Raw genomic sequence first — 17924 nt, forward strand, 5'->3', positions numbered from 1 at the left:
AACTGATGCTATTGCTGTCTTTAACATAATGTAATCACCCCAGAGGTTAATAAAAAATTGAAAGTCTGATGGATTTTTATTTGCTTTTTCATGTAACTATTTTATTTCTTCTGTATGTTAATTATACTAGTTTAATAAAATAAATGAGATTTTTGGATATAACCAAGAGACCGCCGCTCATCACCCTATGACCCCCCGGGGGGTCCCGACCCCCACTTTGAGAACCACTGTACTGTAATATAACTGATACTTTTATTCAATGCCGGTCTCTGTGCTAGCTGTATAATAAAAAATATATAAGCATATGCATATTAATGTATATGTAAAAATGTCAAATGTATATTACATGTAAAATGTATAAAATGTATATTTAATTATTATTTTTTTAAATATAAGCTGCTAAGAGCTTATAAAAAACATTACAAAATATTTTATAATACAAATAATGCAAGCACTACAGAAGAAGATAAATCCTGTGCATTATTTTCCAAATCATACAGTAGATATGTGTGTGAATAATACACAAAGTGAGTTTTTTTTTTTTTTTTTTTTGCAATAATAAGCAAACAGATATTTTTTGGATAAAGTAATATTGATATTATCGCAGGGGTCCAAAGTGTATTTAAGGGTGGTTGCCGTTTAGTCTGTTTAAAACAGATGAAATAACAAAAAGTCAAAGCCAAACTCACTGTGGGCCTCAGTAAATCCCTTAATACAATAAAAGTCATGGGGAAAAACAAACAAATTGAGAGGCCTCGATACACGTCATGTTGCGTTTCATATTTGTTTTTGGTTAAAGGTTTTGCAACATTCACTTCTAAAACAACATAAGGGTTCCAAAGGAGACGTTCAATAAACAGATCCTAAAATTAACATTAAAAAAATAAAACTTTTCCGCAACAAAAACGTTCTGGAGCAATGGGAAGGTTGTTAAAAGCTCTTCAGGAAACCTCTGAGGTCAATAAAATAACTTTTTAGAGTGTCCTTTAAACACTTAGAAGAAAAAAATCATTGATTGGATTTACTTTTTTTTTTTTTTTACAAAGGCTCATTCTGAAAACGTGGCCCTATATACATTTCAGGAGATTGCAAATTATGTAGCCAGAAGTACAGTATGTATGACTGCATTTCATCTTTAAAACGAATGCTACAGGGCGGTATGACGCTGTTCCTTTTTGCGATACCATCTGACCGGTTACCTTTGTATGGACGGCTTTCCAGCTGTTACCAGTTTGTTTAGTAGTAGTCAGTATTAGTCATGTACGTCAGCGGACTAAAGATGCAGAAAGGTGCTGACCACGATGACAGGGTTCGAGTTTGGCGAAGAACGGTTCCAAAAAGCGGGTAAAACAAAAACAAAGTACAAAAATAAAATAAACAAGTAAATAACGGTGAGAATGTGGTAAAATCTGAAAATGTGGTAAAAATCAAGCGAGGGCTTTTCTTTTTCTGTACTGCTTTTTAAAAATGTCGGTTTGGTTTAAAAAAGTTGGTGGGTCAGTTGATTACTCAGTCCGTCAGTCGACAGCAGACTCTGGTTGTTTTACATGAGAACAACTGGCGCAAATGGCACTTGCGAGAGAAATGTGAGATTTGAAAAGCATACACAGCGACCTCTCGTGGATTGGTGAAAATAAAAACTGCAAAAAATGTAGCTCCTGGGACATATTTGGCGTTCTCTAGAAATGTATACATGGGTAGATTTTCAGAATGAGCCTGGGTTATTTTCTCAGGTAAGTGCTTGTAAACAGAAATGTTGGGTGTCACACAACTAATTCACCCTCCAAACCCCCACCACGGCCAAAAAAAAAAACAAAAACAAAAAAAAAAACGCTAGGAATCATGTTGTTTCACCTCAATTTAAATAAGTAGTTTGATTAAGCAAAAAAAATAAATGGAGTGTACACTGTAAAAATACTGGGTTTCACACAGTTCCTTCAAGTTCATTATTTCTGTATAGTTAACCTGTTGCTTTTGAGTCAAATGGTTTACTCACTTTAAGTAACTAATCACCTTTTGCAGTTCCTTCAAGTTACCAACACAAATCAAGTTAACTTAAGCATTTTTTACAAATTAAAAAAGCAGAATGAACATGAAACATTTGAGTCGTCCCCCTAAAAAACTTAAGAATTGTGTTGTTTCAACTCATTTTAAATAAGTAGTTTGAACTTTAACAAGCAACAAAATAAATGGATTGTACACTATAAAAAGAGAGTAAACCAATTGCCTTTACAAAGTTGAATTTACAAAAATAATGTAAGTAAACTCATTGCAACTTGCAACTGTTAAGTTGACTTTATTTTTATAATTATGCTAATTGTGCTGACTTTTTTTTAAATGAAAGTAAACTAATCCCTTTTTTTCCAATTCACCTTTATTATATTAGTTTTTTAAAACTTTTCTGCATCTAGCAAAGTGACAGATTGAATATTCAATTCAATTCATGTTTATTTCTATAGCGCATTTACAATGTAGATTGTGTCATAGCAGCTTAACATAGAAGATCATAGTAAATTGAAACGGTGTAGTTCAGTTTTCAGAGTTTAAGTTCAGTTCAGTTCAGATAAATCTGCTCTTCCAGACTCCAGTGTGTCTTCTAAATTCCATACAGGCTATAACAGTAAGTTTTATAGACTTATTAAGCGCCAAATATGTAATACTGTAATAATTAATGTCATTATTTAAAAACACACGTGCGAAGACAGTCTGACACTGTAAAGAGGGATTAGTTGATTTTAAAAAGTGAGCTCAATTAGCATAATTATAAAAATGAAGTCAACTCAACAGTTCCAAGTTACAATGAGTTTACTTACTTTATTTCTGTAAAGTTAACCTGTTGCTTTTAGGGCAAATGGTTTTACTCGTTTTAAGCTACTAATCTCCTTTTACAGTGCAGTTCCTTCAAGTTCCCAAAACAAATCAGTAAGCTAACTTAACCATTTTTACCAATTTAGATGGATTGAACATAAAACATCAGCCTGACCTCACGAGAAAACGTAAGTATTTTACGTTTTGCCAGTTTAGAGGCAAATTTTCATACAAGTTCAGTCGTACGAAGTTATACAATTTTAAAAAGGAGGCGTGGCACCCAACCCCACCCCTAAACCCAACCGTCATTGGGGGATGAGCAAATCGTATTAAAATGTACGAATTAGATCGTATAAATTCATACGAACTAGCCACTAAATCAAAAAGTTACGAATTGCCGTGAGATTGTGTTGAAAACATTGAAGTCGCCCCCCTAAAACCTTAAGAACTGTGTTGTTTCAACTTATTTTAAATAACTACACTGAAAAAAAATTATTCAAAGATGATTCCTTAGATTTACTAAGTTTTTTATGTTAAGTGGTTGTAAACAATTTAATTGTGTTGAATTGAAACAAACAAATTAAGTTGAACATTATTCAATTTAATTTGTTTGTTTAAATTCAACACAAATAAATTGTTTGCAACAGTTCTGCATGCAACACTTTTTTCAGTGTAGTTTAAACAAGCATTTTTTGAGTGTAGGGAACCCAAAACTGTTCATCAATGGCATTGCAACACCGCCCTTCTTTTGGTACCTCACATTGTAAAACAAAGCGACCACTACAGTCTAATTAGACACAGCGTTATAAATGACTCCCTGTGACACGCTCTTACCCCTGACCCAAATGAAGCATGAAATGAAAGTAACGGATGATTTTCAGTGCCAGTGATGAATGATTTCGACCATTTCCTTGGGTGGTATTTTCACACACACACACACACACACACACACACACACACACACACAACCGCGAGCCAAACCACACCAAGCCTGCGCCTGGAATGACACTGTAAGTTCATTGATTGGCCGAGTCAGCTGACAGAGCCGCTAATTGACTCGGTTGCTTTCTTAGGAATGCCCAAATTTGCTGATGCCCTAATCCATTTAAACTAGGTCGGAGAAGGAAGACTTTGAATAATTACGAAAAGTCATTCGATTACCAAAAGCAATTAGCTATTGGACACGTACAAGCGCGCCAAGACTCGTCATTGTCAGCACGACTGCGTGACTTGAGGGCGTTCAAATTATGCAATGAATAACACATACCGCACATTAAAAGGTCGTCACATGTGTGTCTGGTTGAGACCAAATGGAGATTTGCTCTAGGAGTGGACTGATCTTTACCGGATCAGAGGGATGTATTGTTTTTAAAAATCACCCCTGGCTCCTGTTTACTCTAGGACGGCTCCTCTGCAGCCATGCGCTGAAGGCGATAGATAACAACCTAACAACCGCCTTAAATACTTTCATCTCAAACACAGGCCAGCATTGTTTAAGAGCTCGCAAGTCCATCAGTTTCGGAAGAAAAGCACCTCAAGAAAGTCCTTTCATTCACACACACAGACTGTCCTCCGCAATCAGTCTGATCTCAGCAAAAAGGAATCGCTTTTTATATAACCCGAGTCTTGTGATACCAATGCACAGACCTTTTCTAAATTAGCAGCTCTTTTCATTGGGAAACAAGAGCTCTTTGCTATATCGGTTAGCATCTGAAAATGACATAATATGAAGGGACATAAAACAGCACTCTCTGTGAACTCGTATTCCAGGACACGGGAGCATTAGGCGTCAAAATCTGCTCCCTGATCTCCTTTAACTGGTTTAGGCCACTCGATGCACAGCTCTGCGCTTGCCTCGGGATTAATCCTCATAAACACTTGAGGTTTCCTTCATTTTAGCAACACCAATCAAGTGTTACTGAAAGACGCGGGCTGCTTTGTTTAGCATTCTTATTTCATTTTGCACTCTGGATTTAACCTCGGAGCGGCACAGTAGCATGTCCATATCTGACAGGTGTTAATCTCTCACAGCACTGTGTCAGTGGCCTCGACATTCGGGCTTGTGCACCACCTACGCACATCATCTAAGACTGGAGGCCAAGGAGGCTTACAACTCCCTGAGCTTTTAACTCCTGAAGGATTGGCCTGAGATTAGCAACAGCCTTCACGCCAGCCAATGCACCATTTAACGCAATGTTTAGGGCGGCACGCTGTGCTCCTCAGTATTGACAGTGGTGTAAAGTAACCAACTGTAACTGAGTAGTTTTTCTCAGAAATTGTTATTTACTTGGTAGTACAAGCACTTTTATTTTGCATTGAGTACATTTTTAGTGCTGCATCGGTACTTTTACTCCACTATTTTCCTTCAACCTGCAGTCACTACTTAATTTTTCTCTTGTCTATGGGGATTGGCTAATCAGTTATTCAATTCCTGCCCATTCATTCATTCAATTTGGGCTTGGTCCCTTTATTAAACAGGTGTCACCACAGCGGAATGAACCACCATTTTATCCAGCATACTTTTTACACAGTGGATGCCCTTCCGGCTGCAACCCATCACTGGGAAACACCCATACACTTTTACATACACACACATACACTATGGACACTTTTGCCTACCCAATTCACCCATACCACACGTCTTTGAACTTGTAGGGGAAACCAGAGCACCCATGCGAACACAGGGAGAACATGCAAACTCCACACAGAAACACCAACTGACCAAGTACAATCAAATAATAATAATTTTCCATCATGAATGATGAACATTTCAAGACATGTTTGAAAAGTGCCCAAGAATGTGTCTAAAATCTTTACATGCAATTATCCAAGAGACTTTAGTCGACTTAGACTGCATGTTGCAGCCTGATCTCACGAGAAAACGTAAGTATTTTACGTTTTGGCAGTTTAGTGGCTAATTCGTATGAGTTCAGTTGTAAGAAATTGTACGATTTTAAAAAGGAGGCGTGGCACCTAACCCCACCCCTAAACCCAACCGTCATTGGGGGATGAGCAAAACGTACTAAAATGTATGAATTAGATCATACGAATTCGTACGAATTAGCCACTAAATGAAAAAGTTACGAATTGTCGTGAGATTGTGTTGATGATGAAAACACAGGATGTTGACTTTGTGATGACATGAAATCATCAAAAGGCCTTAAACAATAACTAAATACACTACAGAATGTTACGTTTTCACAAACTGCATGTAGACACATCAACTTTTCTCACTACTATTGGGTACTCCCATAAGGGCTACTTTTTACTCCTACTTTGAGTAATATTTACAACAGATACTCTACTTGCACTTCATTTTTGACTAAGTATTGGGTAAGTATAATTGAGTATGATTTGTAGTACTCTTTTCACCGAGTACTGATAACAGAGATGCTTGTGCAAATATGCACTGGACTGGACCCACTAATCCACTTAATGGCCAGTTTGCATTGACATATTAAGATATTTACCCAAAATATTTCATTAGGTGAGCAAATATATGTGCTAAATTGAGAATCTAAAACTACACTGAAAAAAATACCCATAATTTTGCAGTTTTCCTGATTTTGTGATTCACATTATTATGATTTTTATCAACTTTTAACCTTGGGAAGTTTGAAAAAGTGACTTTAATTGACATTTTTAATAGTGTAAAGTGATATGTTGTCTGGGTTGGTGTTGAATATTACGCTACAAAAAAATTGTAATGTATTCCCAGTACATTTTCTGACTTATTTATCTATCGACATATTATTTATTATACATTATATTATTTAAAACTAATAAAATGTCCCTAAAAGTCACTTAGTTTAACTGTAGAGTTGAATTTTCAACATCAAAAGTCAACAGAGCAGAGATGAAAGTCCCATAAAGAGATTTACAACTGTAAATAAACGTAAATAACATTTGTGAAGCATAAAAAAGTATGAAAACGGTTAATTAAATTATAATTTCACAGTGTAAGGCAAGGCAAGGCAAGTTTATTTATATGGCACATTTCATACACAGTGGTAATTCAAAGTGCTTTGCATAAACAGGAATAACTAGGGACTAGAAACAAATAATATAAAAGCAAATGAAATATATAGAGATAGAGATATATTCCAAAACATCGGTGTATCATATTTTCTCATTTTACTCTGGGACTCCCCCTTCCTGGTGATCATCGGCTATCAGTGTAGGCTATCATTTTTGAGGTATTAGAGCTTCAGCTAGAGAACATCCATGCGATAACAAACTATGAGGCCACATTTACATATCATTTCAAGATGCATAGTTTAGGTCAATGTGATTACAAATGGACGAGACTAAATACTGATATCTTTGCATGCTTTCAAAGGTAGTCGAAAATACATTAGATTAGACTGATTTACCAATGTAAATGCTCAATTAGCTGAATGCGTTTAAACAGACAGCAAAAACAAATGAATTGCAATAGAAATAACGCTTTCAATTGTTTGCTTTCAATCGTGCTCCTTTCTTGTGCAGGGAGTGTGATGAAATGAGAAGGCTCTCAGCAAAATGCAAACACAAGTGGTCTCAAAAAAAAGATAACACTTTAGTTTATTTTAATTATAATCTGGCTATTTTTAGGATATTGACTCTTTATTTGTATTTATAAAGTATGTATTCTGCATGATCTTATTCTATAATCCCTACTCAATACCTAACCCTACCTACTACCAGCATAATAACCATTAATGATCAGCAAATTAGGAGTTTATTAAGCTAAAAGTTATAATTATTGGCTTGTTAAAAGTGAGAATTGTACCTTAAATTAAAGTGTGAGCAAAATGCACGCTTAGTCCAGGTGTAAACAGGCCCTGATATACTTCGTTTACTTCATAGTAGGCTTAGAAGCTGAATCAAATGGTTGTTCCATTCATACACAGTATGAACTGTGTGACTTTTGTTTGAGATCGAAACATGTGCATGCATGCCTCTAGAGACACAATACTGGCTACAATATAAAAAAGGTAAAAGCCACTTTAGAGCGGTTGCATTCAATGCACTGAACTGTTGGCAACACATTGAAAGCATCACGCAAAAACGACATGCTATCCTTATGGAATCAATCAACAGAACATGACATTATGAGCGTACATATTTCTCTGGTGTTTCAGAAGAGCTACCCAAGTTGATGGACTCAGGATGGCTTAGGAGGCGGCGTGCCAGCAAACGAAATCCACACGGGATTTTCAAAGAAGAGCGTCTAAACCTTAATGCTGTCCAATTGCCTCCAGATGTTCCCCCTAAACCAGCGAACAGACCCCTCCATCTCCGACCCTTGCATCTGGATCACCGCGGTGAACGTTGGATTGTTTTTTGAATGCTTTCGCGATGTAAGACATGGCTTGCGGTGTTTGAAAAGCTTTCAAGTGGTGGCATTCATTGCAATCAGCCAAATGCACCCTGACTTTGCATATTACGTTCGGAAGACAAACATTTCAGCTGTTATGATTTATAGATAACGCTGCGTACACATGAGCATTAGCTAACTGCAGTTCACATTTACTGAACTGGTGTCATGTTGGAGTTTTGTGTGGAGACGTGCTGCAGCTGTTTGGCCTTCTTAGCAGCTGGTGTCAGCACCTCCCTTAACACTGTTCATTCGGTCGGCATGTGTTTCTGGTGAGTTCTGATTATCGGCCAGCACACTTGAGTGGTATATTCTATGACAAGTGTAAGCTTATACAACTAAACTGAAAAAATGTGTAATGCTTTTACGTTGTTGGCACTATTTAGAGTGATTGCAACACCAAGGTCTAAATTCTTTAAAGAGCAGCTCATATGGCTTCAAAACAACATAGCATATTTGCAATTTGTAATATAGCTGTCCTTCAATGTAAACAGTCTGCAAAGGTGTTATTGAATGATAAATAAAGGTACTGGCTTCGTCCATAGTGTGTGAAAAACAGTACACTTTCAGAAATAAAGGTACAAAGGCTGTCACTGGAGTGGTAACTTTTTTAAAAGGTAGATATTTGTTTAAGGGGGTCCATCTTGGTACCTCAAAGATATATATATTAGTACCTAAAATTTTTACTTTTGTACTTTTTAGGTACTAGTATGTACACTTGAGGTATTAATAAGGACTCAAATGTATACCTTTTGAAAAGGTATCACCCCAGTGACAGCTCTCATACCTTTATTTCTGAGAGTGTATGTCTGAATTAATAGTATTTCAGTATCAGTATGCGAGAAGTAGCCGGATGACCTACTAATTCCGGAGTAGTCGATTTCTGAGGTGAGATTCTGTAGTGTGCATCCAGTCAACGCTACACTCTTCCATGATGCAATGCAAGAGAATTCATAAACGGGAGTCAAGCAATGCAACTGACACAAATAGGTCATGTGATAGTGACAAAAAAACAGATGTAGTACATCCGATTTTTACTAATACTACTCATTCTATGTAGTACATACTTTTCCAATGGTCGTACAGTAAATTCTAACTCAAATGTAGTACCTACTTAAGTAGTGGGTGAATTCAGACACAGCCATCGTCTATCAAATGAAAGAGTCTCTGAATCGCCTTAAGTAGTAATATTTTGGGGTTTTTTTACTTGATACAAATATATCAATTAAATAAAAAAACATAAGTATCAAATTTGCATAATCCTACCTACACACCTACATCTGAATACTACTCATACTATATAGTACATATTTTTCGAATGGTCGTATAGTAAATTCTAATTCAAATGTAGCATCTTTTTAAGTTGTAGGCAAATTCAGACCAAAGAGTCAGCTATGAATTGCCTTAACCGTTATATTTTTGGGATTCGTCCTATATTTTTTTGGATTTGTAAATATATCAAAAAGATCAAAGTACCATATTTGCATAATCCCGCCAACCCTATCAACCTACATCTGAAACTATATAGTAAATAATTGTCTAATTGTCATGTAGTAACTCAGATTCAAGTACCTTCATAAGTAGTAGGGGAATTCAGACGCAGCCATTGTCTCTCCCTCAAATGAAAAAAATATCATAAAAAAAGAAAGTCGTTATATTTTTAGGAATTTTTACTTGATACAAATATAGCAACTAAATCAAATTACCACATCTGCATAATCCCACCTACACACCCACACCCAAATTCTACTAATACTACTCATATGAAAAAGCACATACTTTTCTAATGGTCATGTAGTAACTTCCGATTCAAATGTAGCACCTACATGAGTAGTAGGTGAATTCAAACACAGCCATCGTCTATCAAATGAAAGAGTCGGCTCTGAATTGACTTAAGTAGTTATAATTTCGGGGATTTTTTTACTTGATACAAATATATCAACAAGACCAAAGTAACACATTTGCATAATCCCACCTACCCACACACACCTGAATTCTACTAATACTACTCATACTATATAGTACATACTTTTCTAATGGTCATTTAGTAAACTCAGATTCAAATGTACTGTAGTACATACTTGAGTAGTAAACAATTTTGGACATAGCTATCATCTCTCAAATGAAAGAGTCGGTTCTGAATCGCCTTAACAATTTCTTTCGCTTGATACCAATCTATTAAGATCAAAGTACCACATTTGCATAATCCCACCTACCCACAACATATGAACACTCTTTAATGGTAAACTTTCATATGAAAAGACCAATCACAACAGACTTTGGCCAGCTGGCCAATCAAAGCAAAGTTGGCTTGTTGAAGAGGGAGGGGTTTATAGATTCTGATATTAAATGCACATCCTGAATAAATTACAATGTTTTCTGATTTTGGACACATTTATACCAGTTGTACGGGACTCCAGTGTTACCTCAGCAGGCACCGGACATCACACAGACGTAAAATAGACGTTGGACTCCAACGTTAATCTAACTTTGAATTTTGGTTATATATGAATATCGGATTGCAGTCAGAACCCAACGTCAGTTTGAGGTCAGACTCCAACCTGTAATCAAGTTTATTACACAACAAAAACCAACCAAAGATAAATGTCTACTGATGTTTGACTTTGACATTGTATGAATGTCATAACAAGACGGTAAGCTGATGTTGGATTTTGGTGAGTTGATGCCACACCCTAAAACCAAATATCAACACCAGCTGGCGTCGGTATTAGATGTCAGCTAATGCCAGAAAATTGACATTAAATTTTGGTCACCTGACATCGCAACCAAAATACTTTGTTTGCCTGCTGGGAAGACTCTTTAAAATACCATATGAGCTGCTCTTTAAGATTCAAAACTGGCCATTTTAGTCTCCATGTTGGTCATGACAAAAAAAAATCAAGACAACAAATATATATATTTTACTTATTTTAATAAGTTAATAAGGTTTCAACTAATGTTTTTAATATAGTTATATGATGTTTACCTTCATATTTTTAGCCAGTTTGATTGATTTAAGTTGAGATGACTTGAAAAGTTAATTTGACTTTACTGTAAATTGAAATGCAGCTTGAATTGCATGAACATTTGGCCTTCCATATCCTCACAACAGCTGATTTTGCTGAGTCAGCAGTGAATATCAGCCCATTATAACAATTGCAAGTAAAACCCAAAAGTCAGGTGTCTTTATTAAAGCACGATGCCATAAAACTGAACTCAGACTATTAGCGTAAAAAAAAGTCTGGAAGTCATTAGCGATTAGCCTGGCTTTTTATAGAAAAACAAACGTGCTCTAGGTTTGACATGGCACCGCCAAACACAACAGTTAGTGTAATTAACGCATCTCGGAGTCGGTAACGTGATCATGCTGGATTTTTGTTTTGATGTAACGATCGATGGCTGTTTGGCAGCTGGCAGCAACACTTTGTCAAAGATACAAACTACAAAAGGTGAACCCACTTCCCAACTCTGAGAGGTTGAAATGTCTACCGCAGCTTCATGTTTAATGCATCTGAACTCATAACACTTACAGAAAGACTTTGGGAAAATTTTCAGGCATACTTAAAGAGATAGTTCACCCAAATGTTATATTCACTCAGCCTAAGTGGTTCAGATCATTTTTGCAATTAATTATGAACGCAAAGGAAGACATGTTGGAAAACAGTAGCCATTAAAATCCACAGTAGGGTTATAATAATAATAATATGGTGGTAAATGGCTGCCAGCTTCCTGTCCAAATAACTTCCTTCCAGTTCAACAAAGGAAACAAACTCAAACAGGTTTGAAAGATGAGTAAACGATGGCATCATTTACATTTTTGGGTAAACTGTGCTTTTAAGACACAACATAAGCTTTTATCATTATGTTAAAACAAATGGAAGAATAGATCTTAAAGAAATAAGGCTGCACAATATATATTATTTCTAACAATATCATTTTTGTTGTTTTAACCTTTTGAATGCCCCGCCAAGAAAAAAATGTTTGGGTTGCATTTTTTAACTCTTAACAAATGTTGCTAGTTAACACACTCAATGCATTTTTTTTTCAACACATCCCATAATTTTTAAAATATCAACCTCTACTAAATGATAGATATGTCAGTTTATGTTAAAAGTACCGGGATTAATATATATTTACTATGAAAAATCAAAAAATATTTAAAATATTAATTAAAAAATATATATATTTTTTAAATATATTCATAATAAAAAAATAATGCTAATTCATCTTTATTTTTTTGTAATTTGCCATAAAATTCTTCAGATCCAACATGTTTTCTGTTTTTTTTTTTTTTTTTTTTACAATAAAACCAAAATCCAATGTAGTAGCACCACATGATTCTGTTTGTTAGAATTTTTTGTAAACCAGCAATGCTGTGTGTGTAAGCCATTATTTAAAACAGTCACACTTTAAATGACTTTAAAGTCGTTATTTAAAACAGTCAAAACATGGTCAATCATTTGCTAGAGCAGGTAGTCGAAGGGTTAATGTGTGCACGCACAACATTTCCAACACTTCCCCATAGAGAAATCTGATATAAGGCCATATATAGTATATTAGCTGTTATATAGCTAATATATTTCAGCATGCATATCTGCATATTCCAATGGTTTAAATATTTATATACAATTAAATATTTTGAAATAATTGTTTCATGTATGATATGAAAAATCAGATGAACATCACATGGTCGCCCACTGAAGCTGGATGGAAGACCACATGGGAAAGCTAGGTTGCTTAAGTGTTAGTGAGACCAGCAGGGGGCGCTCAACCTGCGTTCTGTGTGAGTCCTAGCAGCCTGATCTCACAAGAAAACGTAAGACTTTTACGCTTTGTAATTTTAATGGCTAATTCTTACAAATTCATTCGAGTTCAGTTGTATGAAAATGTACAATTGTAAAAAGGAGGTGTGGCACCCAACCCTGCCCCTAATCCCATCTGTCATTGGGTGATGAGCAAAACATACTAAATTTTATGAATTAGTTCATACGAATAAGCCACTAAATCAAAAAGTTACGACTTGTCATGAGATTGCGTTGGTCCTAACGCCCCAGTATAGTGAAGGGGACTCTATACTGGTCACTAAGGGCTGTCTTTCAGATAAGACGTTATAAACCAAGGTACTGACTCCCTGTGGTTGTTAAAAATCCCAGCTGCAAAAAATGCTTTTCTTACTTAGATTTGTTGTCTTGTTTCTAGTCCAAATATCTAAAAATACCTAAATCAAGAAGAATATTCTAGACAAGCAAAACATATTGTCTTGTTTTGAGAAATAAAATGCCAATATTAAGTGAGTTTTTCCTTAAATCAAGAAAAATAATCTGCCAATGGGGTAAAATAATCTTACATAAAAAGAAAAAACAATATTATTTTGCTTACCCCATTGGCAGATTATTTTGCTTGATTTAAGGAAAAACTCACTTAATATTGGCATTTTATTTCTCAAAACAAGACAATATGTTTTGCTTGTCTAGAAAATGCTTCTTGATATAAGAAATTTGAGATATTTAGACTAGAAACAAGACAAAAAATCTAAGCAAGAAAAGCATTTTTTGCAGTGAGGATGTCCTTTAAAAAAAAAAAAAAAAAAAAAAAAAAGATTAGGGGTTTAACCCTGGCATCCTTTCAAAATATGCTCATTGGCCTCTGTTTATCATGGCCTCCTAACCATCCCCATATCGGCTTCATCGCTCTGTCTCCTCTCCACCAATCAGCTGGTTTGTGGTCTGCCGCAATATGGCTGCCGTAGCATCATCCAGCTGGAGGCTGCACACTGGTGGTCAATAAGGACAACCCCCCCTCCCCCCATGTGTAAATCGCTTTGAGTGTCTAGAAAAGCACTATATAAATGTAAGAGATTGGTACATTATTAAATATTATATTTTACATTTGTGAAACGTCTATTTCATATATGCAATTTGCATGCATAGCTACATATTTTTCAGTCTGAAAGCATGATTGTGTGATGAAGCCTGTTAGAATTCAGTTTTATTGATGCCATTATTCAAGTCAATAAAAAAGCCAATAAAAACTATTTGTGGGCTTTTATGATTTAGTTAAGCTAGTTTGCTGTTATTGGAAACACTTCAAAAAGTTAATACTGAGCATAATGCATAATACTTTAAACTGTTTTTTGTTATATTAAGCCAAATGAAACTGTATGACAAAGACACACACACAAAACTCAGATTAACTCCTTATCACAATGTAAACATATCCTTTAATTAACAGGTTCCAAAGTGGCTTTTATTAGCATTTTAGTAGATTGAGAAAATATATTGTTTGAGAAATTATATAAAAGACAATTAAATCTGACTTCATCTGGAAAATAAAATAATAAGTGGAAAATACGAATCACAAAATATGGAAGACTGCCAATTTATGGATATTTTTACAGTGTACAACATTAATAACATTAATAAAAATATCAACAAACCAAACTGATTTCATGACATGATGTGATGTGGTTGAAATAGCAACCACAGCATGTCAAACAGCATCATTACCACATAATGTCTGGCACAAATGACTGTTTATAGGACTCTTGGAAGTAGCATTGGTTAAATATTAAGATTTATCTAGAGAGTCTACATCACCAGTGTTGAAAATAAAGATGAAATTCTACTGTACAAACAAAATTCACAACGTTATCAGCACAAATACGCAATTGAACAATCAAATTCCTGTCAAAACACCAGTATATGATCCTTCAACGCATGTATGAAAGTATTAGTCTACCCATCATGTCATTCAGTGTTGTCACACAATATCATTGCTGATAAGGTAAACGTGACAACATACGCCATTACAAATTCTGCGCTGTTAACCTGTGCTGTTCATTGTTGTGCTGTCACGAACTATAAACAGCTTTTGTTGTCTTCACAATAATCAGAAGTTGCTAAGGAAATGAAGAGTTACTAAGAAATGCTTCATTTGGTCTTGATAAATGATGTATTTCAGCCTGGCTGCCATCTGCCATTTGTGCTGATGAGGCTGTCAGTGCGTTTACTGACTGTTGGGTCTGCTAGCATGCCATGCTTTTTTCCCAGATATAAAAACATCCCATTTATCAAGATGAATTCATGATAAATGACCTTGTTTAGATGTCCGTCTGCATGGTTTCGCATACATAAGGTATTCTATGATGAGACCATCCATATATGGACGTCACTGCAAATTTCCCACAGTTTAAACATAGTGCCCACAAAAAAAAAAGTGAGTGACCTGTGATGAAGTGACCCTTTGACTTTAAGCCAACATTATTTTTAGGATACTAATCAACTGGCTAAAGATTGATATGTTTTTTTTAAATCCACTATAGGTGAAGCACAAGCCTGGAAATGTGTCTACGCCACAATAATGGAGAAAATCACACAAGTGAAATGGTCATCTTGTTAACTAGTGCACTAAACCAGCCTGATCTCACGAGAAAACGTAAGTATTTTACGTTTTGCCAGTTTAGTGGCTAATTCATACGAATTCGTATGAGTTCAGTCGTACGAAATTGTACGATTTTAAAAAGGAGGCGTGGCACCCAACCCCACCCCTAAACCCAACCGTCATTGGGTGATGAGCAAATCACACTAAAATGTACGAATTATACAATGTACGAATTCAAACAAATTAGCCACTAAATGAAAAAGTTACGCATTGACGTGAGATTGTGTTGACTAAACACCTATTGTGCATGAGCAGAAGTCTACAGAGAAATTAAACACACTGTAAAAGTGGCCACTTTTACCTATATACAAACAATCTGCATAATTCAATGCATACAATTTGTTTTGTTGACATACCTTAGTGATGTAGCATTTGGATGCTCAAAATACCAAATGAAACATACAACTTAATCAAAATTCAATAAATGAATAGTGTATCTGAAGAAATTTTCAACTTTTAAAGGCCATTTGTGCATAATTTAATGCATACAATTTAGTTTTGTTGACATACCTTAGTAATGTAGCATTTGGATGCTCAAAATACCAAATGAAATATACAACTTAATCAAAATTCAATAAATGAATACTGTATCTAAAGAAATTTTCAACCTTTGAAGGCCACTTTTGCATAATTTAATGCATACAATTTCGTTTTGTTGACATACCTTAGTAATGTAGCATTTGGATGCTCAAAATACCAAATGAAATATACAACTTAATCAAAATTCAATAAATGAATACTGTATCTAAAGAAATTTTCAACCTTTGAAGGCCACTTTTGCATAATTTAATGCATACAATTTCGTTTTGTTGGAAATACTTAATGGTTATGGGTCAAAAATGAGTTGTACCATTTGGACGCCCAAAATACCAAATGAAATGCATACAAACGAATCAGAATTTATCGAACTAACACTGTAATCCATTTATCTGATGAATACTGTCTCTAAAGGTATTTTTGAACTTAAAAAGCCATTTTTGCATTATTTAATGCATACAATTTTGTTTTGTTGGTAGAACTTAGTGGTTACAGGTCAAAGATGAGATGTCCCATTTTAATGCCCAAAATATTAAATGAAATGTATACAAACTAATCAAAGTTTATCAAATGAATTCTGTATCAAACAATAAAATTTAGTTTTGTTGGGATAACTTGGTTGTAACAGGTCAAAGACGAGATGTACCATTTTGATGCACAAAATATTAAATGAAATGCAAACAAATGAATCAAAATCGATCAAATAAATACTGTATCTAATGATATAATTGACCTTAAAAGGCCACTTTTGCATAATTTAATGCATACAATTTAGTACTGTTAGTATAACTTAGTGGTTACAGGTCAAAGATGAGATGTACGATTTTAATGCCCAAAATATTAAATGAAATGCATACACATGAATCAAAATGTATTAAATGAATACTGTATATAATTTTATTTTTTATCCTAAAAGGGCATTTTTGCACAATTCAATGCATTTGTTGGGATAAATTAGTGGTTACGGTCAAATATGAGATGTACCATTTTAAAACCCAAAATATCAAACGAAATGTATACAAATTAATCAAAATTAATTAAATGAATTCTGTATCTAAAGGCATTTTCAACCTTTAAAAGCCAATTTTGCATAATTTAATGCACACAATTTAGTTTTGTTGGTATAACTAAGTGATTACAGGTGAAAGATGAGATGTACCATTTAGATGCTAAAAATACCAAATAAAATGTATAGAATGTAATCAAAATTCATTAAATGAATACTGTATCTAAAAGGTATTTTTGACTGTAAAAAGACCCTTTTGCATAATTTAATGCATACAATTGAGGTTTGTTGGTATAACTTAGTGGTTACTGGTCAAAGATAAGATGTCCAGGACCATTTTGATTCACCAAATAATAAATGAAATGTATCAAATGAATTCTGCATCTAAAGGTTTTTGTGTTTACATGCATTTAATTTCATTTGTCCATATAGGATGGGGAAAAAAAACACTTAAACTATTAGTTTATTTTTCATTCGTCATTCAACATAACTTATTCTGACACGTGCTTATTAAAATAGTACATAAGAGTAAATGATGTTGCTAAACTAAACATATTTAAATGACAGATACTTACAATTAGTAGACATTTTAACCACTTACTGACCCATGGAAAGGACTTTTTATCAGTTCACGCTTAACTTTGGAATCAAATAACTCTGGTGTTAACGGAGTCATTCTCTTCCAGGAAACATTTCACTGTCAAAAGAGTCTTTTAATATTTCATCAGATGATTCCTGCTCCAAATGTGCCTGACCGAATGTTTTGCTACATAA

General features: G+C 34.7%; 1 protein-coding gene across 11 annotated transcripts in view; it reads right to left on the reverse strand.

The window, feature by feature from the left end:
* Positions 1 to 17924, reverse strand: part of ntf3 (neurotrophin 3) — an 85173-nt gene that overhangs the window by 15815 nt on the left and 51434 nt on the right.

This window comes from Danio rerio, chromosome 4 (assembly GCF_049306965.1).
Source record: "Danio rerio strain Tuebingen ecotype United States chromosome 4, GRCz12tu, whole genome shotgun sequence".
NCBI lineage: Eukaryota > Metazoa > Chordata > Actinopteri > Cypriniformes > Danionidae > Danio > Danio rerio.